This window comes from Oncorhynchus mykiss, chromosome 13, assembly GCF_057628025.1.
Source record: "Oncorhynchus mykiss isolate SJ-2025 chromosome 13, ASM5762802v1, whole genome shotgun sequence".
NCBI classification, from domain to species: domain Eukaryota; kingdom Metazoa; phylum Chordata; class Actinopteri; order Salmoniformes; family Salmonidae; genus Oncorhynchus; species Oncorhynchus mykiss.
The window spans coordinates 28,158,401-28,169,107 of record NC_143034.1 but is presented as its reverse complement, the minus strand read 5'-3'; the positions used below and the strand labels follow the sequence as shown (position 1 = coordinate 28,169,107).

Here is a 10,707-nt window from a genome sequence, read left to right as displayed (position 1 = left end):
CCTGACCCCCAGCGGGACGAGTTTGATGACTCTGGACTGGATGTCCTGATCAGAACCATCACTGGGAGGAACACCTCATTGGAGACACACACCACCCACTTTATGATCTCGTCCAGGTCACCTATTGTCACGTTCTTAGAAAGAGAAACAGAAAACAACAAAATGACAGCTAGTAGTTTTTATGTTAAAAAAATTGTTTTCACATGATCACTCCACCTTTGAAAGCAGAAGAAATGGGGGACTTACTATTTGTTTGAGGAAGTTCCTGATAAGCTTTCTCTTACTGGAAAACAAACAAACAAACCAGGAATCATTGGCAACTTAAACTAGTGCTTACATAGATAATATTTTTTTCTGCACATAATGAGGTTCACAGCAGGACTCACGGGTGAGACTTCAGGAAGTTTGTTAGAGAGAACATCTCAGGTCCAATTTGACGGGAGGCATCATCGCTCTTAGCCTCAGACGTGACATCACTCTTTGGGGTCAGGAGGTCATCAACAGATGAAGAGGAGATAATTATCTCCCCATCAGGTGTCAAGGGACATAGGGGTTCTGAAACAGAAGACAGTCAGAATTACCACCGAACAAGCTAGTAACCACGGAAACGATTCTATTGAAGTTGTATAATCAGGAATAAACACTGTGTCACCAACACCCACCTGTTGTATCCATTTTAGTAACTTTAGTGCCCTTCTTGATAGCTGGCAGGACACCTACAGAAAGAGGATCGTAGACATTAGTGGATCCTTCCACCATATATCGTTTTAGAATTCTATCAATAAATCCAGGTATTTTGGAAGTGGAGATGAATACTCACTGTAACTGGTTGTTTGAGTTAGAGTTTGAGGCAGTGCCAACATACCAACTACTTGGCGGCTTAGTTTTTTCACCCCATACTTAGCCTCCCTAGACCTTCTAGCCTTGATAACCTCTGTGGCCTTCTTTTCTGCCTTTGCTATATTTGCCTCTCGGCTGGGCCTGGGGCCTTGCGGGGGCTTCGGCACAAGGTTCTGAGGCGAATAACAGTGGGGAAATCATATCACCATAGAAACCACATTTTTCACCATAGGCATAATGGTACTGAGTGACATGTCACATAAGGGTTAACCTTAGAATTAGAATCAGAATTAAAATCTGAATTCCAATAGTATTAGTTCTAACTAGTAGGTGCTCCATGTGTCTTAATGGCGTTATTATCGCGTCGTAAACTGGTTTTCAACCCGTCGTATTACTAGATTGCAACCAACTGGTCTCCGTTACAACCAGACGTTTTGCAACAGAACTAAAAGCTGTTTCTTACCTTTCGAGGGCTATCCTGGAGGCAGTCTACCAGGGCTGGCAGGCTTAGTCCATCATGGCCAGCGGAATGGACATCTGTCTGGAGCACTTGCTCTCTATCACTAGCTTGGAGGGTCCCAGCCTGGGGTAGAGGAACATAAGGAAATACATATAACTTAAGCCCTCCATTATTATACCCACTTTTCCAACTATAAACCATAACTTAGAATAACAATCAGAATTCAAATCTGAATTCCAAAACTATTAGTTCTAACTAAACACAGCAAAAACAGAAATGTCCCTTTTTCAGGACCAAGTATTTTTAAGATAATTCGTAAAAATCCAAATATCAGATCTTCATTGTGAAGGGTTTTAACACTGTTTCCCATGCTTGTTCAATGAACCATAAACAATTTATGATCATGCACCTGTGGAACGGTTGTTAAGACACTAACAGCTTACAGACGGTAGGAACCGTCTTAATGGCTTTATTATTGCGTTGTAAACTGGTTTTCAACACGTCATATTACTAGATTGCAACCAACTGGTCTCTGTTACAACCAGACGTTTTGCAACAGAACTATAAGACGTTTTCTTACCTTTAGGGGGCTGTCAATGGGGCAGTCTACCAGGGCTGGCAGCCTTAGTCCATCATGGTCAGTGATGTCTGTCTGGAGGACCTGCTCTCCAGCACTAGCTTGGAGGGTCCCAGCCTGGGGTATATGAACATAAGGAAATACATTTTACCTTAGCCCTCAATTAATTATGCCCACTTTTCCAACTATAAATCATATCAATCTGTTTTTACAGCATATAGGTTATACTACCAAGAAGATAGCCTCATTACATATCAAGAGGGATAGCCCCAGAATGAACAAACATTTTTTTATCACTTATGAGACTTACTTTTAGAATCATTTTTCTCAACGGTCTATGATTTCTATCCATTGTGCTTTCAGGCACCCTTCAGATTGGACCTGACATTTTTTTAAATAAACAAATACATTTTAAAATACATTTCAAACATTTTTTTTACAACATCTTGGCCAGTTATGCTGTACTCACACAGAATGTCTTCTTTGTCCACTCAAAGTGATTTATTTGAACATGAGGATGACTGTCCTTTGCAAAGCATCAACTCAACTGAGGCAAAAGTAGCGCACTGAACATTTTCTTGAGTTCGTTTACGTCATAGGCTTCTATATTCCATCGTACATTATGACGTCAACTACAAAAGCACAGAGCGACCACTCGGGGAAATGAATGCATTGTTTCTGATCACATACGATATCTGAAAAATGTTTACAATGTAACCCAATTAATTTAGGTTCAGTGAGGTTTTATCGTATTATATGGATAAATGTTGCCCTCTGTTGGCCATAACTGATATATTATAGTCAAATAAATCAAATCATTGATGGGTTTGGTGAGGGAAGACAGATGTAGTAAGCTGATATGATCAGGGCATGCACACATATTGCCCATGAATGAATAAATGTTTTAAGCCAAATGTATATTTGTCCAAGACAGTCATTGTTACGCCTTTGCCCAAATTGCCCAATATAGCTTCATGTCACACATCTATCATAATTTATACAAACTGGATGAATGCAGGCTGTTGGTTTGTAAATGTTGTAAATAAATATGTATATAGTATGCATATGTAACAGTTGTTAAAGTACTATGTGAATTTCACCAGGTTCATATTTGAATGTGTCGTGTTGATTTGTTATTATGCATGCCTGCATCCTGGCTGAAGTGGAGTGTGTTCTTACGTCTTGCCCTGCGTGCTCAAATCATTTTGATGCACTGAGAGAGGTAGTCACGCTTTTTATGTCTTCAGAAAAGTTTGATTATTTTCAGTACAAAGTCATACACACAGTGTTTTGTTCATGAATAATGATGTGTATTTAGAGGTTACTCATAAGTGAATGGTATTGTTAAGATGCACTTGTAATTGTACTTTTTAGGATGATATCAACATTCTGAATTCAACATGTGGTTAATAGCTGGCTAAGGTATTAGCAGGCTATTTATTTGTATGTGTGAACGATGGCTAGCTCCTCGAATGATCCCAGTCCCTCCTATTGTGTATCTGCTGTAGAAATAGGCTACGATTCGCAGAACATATGTGCTCTACAAATGTTTTATTTCCTTTTGGATGCAGGTATGTGGTTTTATCTTTGTAAAATATGTTATGTATAATAAGGAGAGACTTAATCTTTGTATTCGAAAATCATTTTGATGCACTGAGAGAGAAAGAGGCGATGATTCTCAGAACATATGTGCTCTACAAATGTTTTATTTCCTTTTGGATACAGAGTGAGTTCTGCTTGATTAAAACTACTTGATCTCCAAAGTCCACGTCTATAGTCTCAATCAACCACACACAACGCAGAGTTACAGCGGTGCAGTATAGCACCGGTTACACATATTCTTATTATTGTTTCATTCACTTATCTTTTTGACCTGCACTGTTGGAGTTCAGATCTTAAGAATTTCACTGTACCCTACAATTACTACTGAATAAAGCTATCAGTGTTGTCAAACAAGAAATGATGCCTACAATTTAGTTTATGGCAGCTGGCGAAATCCCGCCTTCTTCGTTGGCATTTTCAAGATCGGCATTAAATTAGACGGTTCGTTTTCAGGCCGGTTTGGTGAGATTGCCTTTAAAATGGACCAATAGTGGCCACGAATAGACTGCCCCTGTGATACTCGAAGCCAATTTTAATTGCATAAAACATTTTCAGTATTGAGTAATTTTCAATATCTATATCAATTGTAAATAAGAAACATATTTTTATTTCCATAGTGCTCACAAATAGTAGCCATGTTCGAGTATATTTTTGTTAAAATCTTTGCGAAAACCTTGTGCAATCTGGCTAGCTAACTAACACATTTAGCATTGCGTCAAGCTAACGCTAGTACTAGCACGGTCATGTCAGTTAGCAGTTAACTTCTGCTAGCAGTGTGTCGCAGGTTGGTTCCGAGAATTACATTTTAGGTCAAGTTAGGCCCTAGAAATGTCTTGCTTGTTATTAATTTGAGCCAACGTTATTTCTGAATATTCACCTTGCATTTGGAACCTATTTCCCTTTATAGCACTTTGCTGTCACAAAGTTTGAATGAGGAGGCGGCTGCCATTGTTTGTGCGGAGAGTGAGGCATGATTCCTTGTTCAACTTGATTGAATCGGGCAACTGGCTAACTACTGTAAACTGAGTTGTGTGGGATTCAGTGTTTCACATTATAGCCATTACCATATGATTAATTATTATCTGATGTTGGTTGTGTGAGGTATCTGCATTTGTGCACTGGAGCATCCATTATGAGATTAAACAACTGCTTGCTACTTGCCTGTTTGTGTGTGTGACAATAACTGAATAACATGGTGTGACTTGGATGTTGCAAAACTGTAGATAACAGCCCAGCAGATGCTTTGTCCTTGTGTTTGTATGTAACAATATTGAGCACATGGTGTGGTTAAGCAGGCATAGGGAGGGGTGGTCATCACGAGGTTTAACTGAGATGGAAAAATACTGAACAACACAATAGCAGGAACTCAGCAACTGTTATAACTAGGCTGCGATACCAGAACAGTAAGAATCTATACATCGACAGAGGGAGGACTCCAAGAAGCGCCAAGAGGCGGGGACCCGCCTGAGCGTCTGCGATAGGCTGAGCAAGTTTAAACCACGCCCAGCCTCTACTGTGATAGGCCAACAGGCGGGTTGGAGCTATGTCCATCACAGTAAAATAACAACTGTTTACGAACATCCTGTCAGTTCTCTGTTCTGTTCTGCCCTGCGTGTTATTACAGCGAGCCCGTATATACGAAAGTTGCATTTGCCATTTATTACTTAGCTAATAAAAAATACATAGTATACAATCGGTGACTCATTGTTATATTTATACCAGATTCGAATTTACGCAACTCTAACAGTTGCAGGGTGGTCGCTGGTCCAATCCTTGTTTCTAGCTAGGTAAATTGTAATGATTATGTGCCAAATGTATTCGCTTCCCATTTTGCGTACTGTCCAGCTTTGGCGGTGTGCGTGCGGCCTGCTACTATCATTATTAGCAGCTAGTTAATGCTATGTAGGAATAAACATTAGACGAGTGTTTCCCAAACTCGGTCCTAAGAACATCAGGGGGTGTACGTTTTGGTTTGTGCTGTAGCACGACACAGCTGAATATGCATCAAGCTTTGACTGAGTCAGCTGTGTAATGTTGTGGGAGAAATGTGCACCCCTTGGAGTTCCAAGGACCGAATATGGAAAACCCTGTGCTAGACGGTGATGTTTCACAAGGATTCAATTCAGAAAGTGAAATTACAAGAATTGGAATCCTCATGTAATATAACTAAGGTCAGATGGTGAGGAATTGTACATAGATTATTGAATTGGCATTTCAATTAACCTTCTGAATTTACTGTATTGTTGATGCAGCGCCCACCCCCAAACTAGTCTCCAGTCTTTCCTAGCTTCAACTAACGCAAGTACCCCTTCTCTAGAATGGCAGAGAACGACGTTGACAACGAGCTGTTGGACTATGAAGAGGATGAGGAGCCTCAGGTTGCCCCGGAGACCGCCACACCTGCGGGCAAGGAGGAGGTAAAGGGCTCTTAGTCTCCACCCACAGCTCTGGCTTCTGAGACTTCCTGCTCAAACCAGAGCTGCTCCGCGCCATTGTCGACTGTGGCTTTGAACATCCCTCTGAAGGTGAGCCTCACATGCACCTCCCACCTTCAACCAAGGACAGTTTTTGACTTTGTCCATTCTGTGTGTGTCAAATGGCACCCTATTCCTGACATAGTGCACTACTATTGAGCTGGGCCCATAGGGCTTTGTTCAAAACTAGCGCTGTGTGTGACTGGGCCCTGGTCGAAAGTAATCCACAATATATAGTGTGTCATTTGGGACTCCGACTATGTGTATACATGTATGCCCCTTCAAGCATCACATCATACTTAAACTGGTCATCTCTGTATACCTGTCTCAAGACCCACTGGTTGATGCTTATTTATAAAACCCTCTTAGGCCTCACTCCCCCTCCCCTATCTGAGATAACTACTGCAGCCCTCATACTCCACATACAACACCTGTTCTGCCAGTCACATTCTGTTAAAGGTCCCCAAAGCGCACGCATCCCTGGGTCGCTCCTCTCTTCAGTTTTCTGCCCTAGTGACTGGAATGAGCTGCAACAAACACCCAAACTGTACAGTTTTATCTCAATCTCTTCATTCAAAGACTCAATCATGGACACTCACAATGCAGCCACAACTGTCAGTGTGATGTGTTGTCTACCTTCTTGCCCTTTGTGCTGTTGTCTGTGCCCAATGTTTGTACAATGTTTTGTGCTGCTACCATGCTGTGTTGTCATGTGTTGATGCCTTGCTATGTTGTCTTAGGTCTCTCTTTATGTAGTGATGTGTGTTTTGTCCTATATATATATTTTGTTAATGTTAAATCCCAGGCCCCAATCCCCGCAGGAGGCCTCTTGGTAGGCCGTCATTGTAAATAAGAATTTGTTCTTAACTAACTTCCCCTAGTTACGTTTCTGTCTTTCAGTCCAACATGAGTGCATCCCACAGGCCATCCTGGGCATGGACATCCTGTACCAGGCCAAGTCTAGTATGGGCAAGACGGCTGTGTTTGTACTGGCCACCCTGCAGCAGATTGAGCCTGTGGACGGGCAGGTGAATGGTTGAATAATGACATTGTGGAAGCAGCAACTGAATTGCTGTTACATCCTCATGTACTAAAAATAGCTTTCGACTGAGAATCCATTGAGTGCTTTGTAGTTTAGGAATAGGCTTAATCTGTATCTGGGGATACTTGCATAAGAAAGTGTCTAATTGCCAACTTTATTTAACCTTTATTTGGACTAGGCAAGTCAGTTAAGAATAAATTCTTATTTACAATGACGGCCTACCCCGGCCAAACCCTAATGACGCTGGGCCAATTGCAGTCTGAATTTGTTCTCCTTTTAATCTCACTGTTTACACTGCTGTTCTATCCTATTGGATAATATTGTGTGCTTTTTGTTTCTCTGCTGTCCAGAGAGTTCTGTATTAAACATCCTCCCCTACCTCTCTCTCTGTCTACCAGGTGTCTGTGCTGGTGATGTGCCACACACGAGAGCTGGCCTTCCAAATCAGCAAAGAGTATGAGCGCTTCTCCAAGTACATGCCTATTGTCAAGGCAGCCGTGTTCTTCGGGGGCCTGTCCATCAAGAAGGACGAGGACGCGCTGATGAAGAACTGCCCCCACATTGTGGTGGGAACGCCCGGCCGCATCCTGGCCCTCATCCGCAACAAGACCCTCAACCTGAAAAACGTGAAGCACTTTGTCCTGGACGAGTGTGACAAGATGCAAATTCAGACCACAGTAAGACAGGGGGGCGGATGCCAGATGTGAGTGACGGGAGCAAGGAGTAAGTTGAAACGTCACAGAGGAACGGTCAATTGAAAACGTGTTCCAATGCACCTACTTGCATACCACTTAGAATGCACTTCTAATACACTGTCCTCCTAAGTAGTAGTGGATCTTGGAACAGAATGGGATAGATGGTGTGACTTAAGTAAGGATTTAGCCAAAACGTAGGAAAGTATTTACATTTTATGTAGTCCCGTGGTTATGTACATGTTCTGAAACTTAAAGTTGCAGTTTTACACACACACACACACAGATGAACCCATCTCCCTAAATTGCACTTTGAAGAGGCAATCGGCAGTATAAACATTAATGAATCATCTTCCTCGCCCCTGTTTTGGAGGGATAGGTCTGGAGAAATTTAACCACTCTGAAATTCGTAGAGCTATATGCAAGGACTGACCGTCAATGATATCAGAATTATCATTTTGACCATGTTTTGAGACTATATAGTTTATTTTTGCGTTTACTTTGTTTACAAGCATTGGAATGAAACAAGCTTGTATTTTGGGTTCTGATGGGGTACGGAAGTTGAACTAAGCTCATGGGCATTTGTTATTCTTTTAATTTTAAATCTCTAAAAATGGATGTAGAAACTGCAGATATCCCCCCCTTTTTTTTCAAGGGATTTTGGATATGGCTTAATATTAATGTAAAAAGTTCCAGTCTAGCCCCTCTAAGCTTTGCCTGCTCGTGACTGTCTGTCTCAAAGTGGCCAGAGTTGACCCTCTCTTAACCTGGGTCTGGGGCTCTGGACATTTTCGGGAGGAACAGTCCTGGCATTAAAGCTATAATGAAAAATAAAGTTCCATCCAGCTCTAGTACTAGTAATTGATGTTCACAATCACAATGACACTTTCCCCATGTTCTATTCATTAGGGCACACTAGCAAAATGTTTAGCACTGGAAGTCCTGGTAGTCCCTCCCTGTGTTCTGTTTGGTGCTTAATGAATATCTCCTGTAGCCCATGGAGGTGTTTCTGGACGATGAGACCAAGCTGACGCTGCACGGCCTGCAGCAGTACTACCGCAAGCTGAAGGATAGCGAGAAGAACCGCAAGCTCTTCGACGTGCTTGAGTTCAACCAGGTACGGACAGAGGTCTTTTCAGAGATTTGAATGCTAAAACGTAATTTATTTCAGTTTTAATCTGAGTGAGTTGAATGTATTTTGTCCATGGATTTGAAAGTCACGTTTTTAAATACAATTTTACTCATTCAAGTGAACTAAGTCTATGCACTGACAAAGTTTTTGACTGTGAGTTTCTGCCTGTGAGCATGCACATATTTAAAACGATAAGTAGCATATAGTTTTTATCCATTTACTTTTTTTCAAAAGGAGGAGAGGAATGTGGAGTTGCACAATCAAATTGAGAATCTCATTTACTTGCACATTTTCTATAATAGTCATGTAGCAGAAGCTGTTATCCAGAGGGACTTAACAAAAACTTTCTCTCAGACAACATGTTTGTGGGTCACAGTTTCAGTGTACCCACAGGAGTGAAGCAGGATGTATAATGCCTGTTCTACTTATTCTAAATCTATGGGTGCCCCCCTTCCTCCCCCAGGCTTTCCCGATACCAGCAGTTCAAGGACTTCCAAAGGCGGATCCTGGTGGCCACCAACCTGTTTGACCGAGGGATGGACATTGAGCGCGTCAACATAGTCTTCAACTACGACATGCCCGAGGATTCTGACACCTACCTGCACAGAGTGGCCCGTGCAATAACTACAATGTGACACCTCGCTTCGATGAGAAGAGGTCATATACGAAAGTTGGAAACTACTCATTAGTTGATGCTGTGAAATCAGCCAAGTCTGTCACAGAGAAAATACTTCGTCTTGAGATTAGCAGCATCAAGGAACTTATTCAAGCACAGAGAATCCAGCGGATTCTGTGGTCGACCACAAAGGAACAGCTTGCTGACTGTCTGACTAAAAAAGGAGCATCCGCTCTTGTGCTCCTACAGGATCTCAGTAATGGAAAGTGGCAGCTTGAGTAATACAAATTAAAACTGTCACACAACCCATTTGTAATGGGGATCTTGAATAATACTTGGACATTGCATTATGTTGTTGATGTTTTATTTGTCTTTAAAGAAAAGGGGAGATTGTTAAGTTCATGTTTTAAGTATCCCAATATTTCTGTTATTACGGGGCTATCACTCAGTCAAGAGGGCGCATGCGCAAGAAGTCTGGTAGTTGATGGACCTTGCCTTGAGTGTAATGGCGACCTTTGATGGTGTTCATATGATATGCCAAAGGAGAAGGAGTTGCAGTCTACTGCAGAGAGAGCCTGCAAAGTAATGTCATACTTTCCAGGTCCATACCCAAACAGTTCGAACTACTAACTTTAAAAATTACTCTCTCCAGAAATAAGTCTCTCACTGTTGCCGCCTGCTACCGACCCCCCTCAGCTCCCAGCTGTGCCCTGGACACCATTTGTGAATTGATCGCCCCCCATCTAGCTTCAGAGTTTGTTCTGTTAGGTGACCTAAACTGGGATGTGCTTATTAACACCCCGGCAGTCCTACAATCTAAGCTAGATGCCCTCAATCTTACACAAATCCTCAAGGAACCCACCAGGTACAACCCTAAATCTGTAAACAAGGGCACCCTCATAGACGTTATCCTGACCAACTGGCCCTCCAAATACACCTCCGCTGTCTTCAACCAGGATCTCAGCGATCACTGCCTCGTTGTCTGTATCCGCTACGGGTCCGCAGTCAAACGACCACCCCTCATCACTGTCAAACGCTCCCTAAAACACTTCTGCGAGCAGGCCTTTCTAATCGACCTGGCCCGGGTATCCTATATCCATCCTGCCCTGCCTATCTAAGGTCTTCGAAAGCCAAGTCAACAAACAGATCACTGACCATCTCGAAACCCACCGTACCTTCTCCGCTGTGCAATCTGGTTTCCGAGCCGGTCACGGGTGCACCTCAGCCACGCTCAAGGTACTAAATGATATCATAACCGCCATCGGTAAAAGA

The 10,707-nt window shown here is 42.3% G+C and overlaps 1 pseudogene; it reads left to right on the top strand.

Moving 5' to 3' along the window:
- The first annotated feature begins 4,181 nt into the window (after positions 1-4,181).
- LOC149978810 (ATP-dependent RNA helicase DDX39A-like) lies at positions 4,182-9,454 on the top strand (annotated as a pseudogene).
- Positions 9,455-10,707: the final 1,253 nt, after the last annotated feature.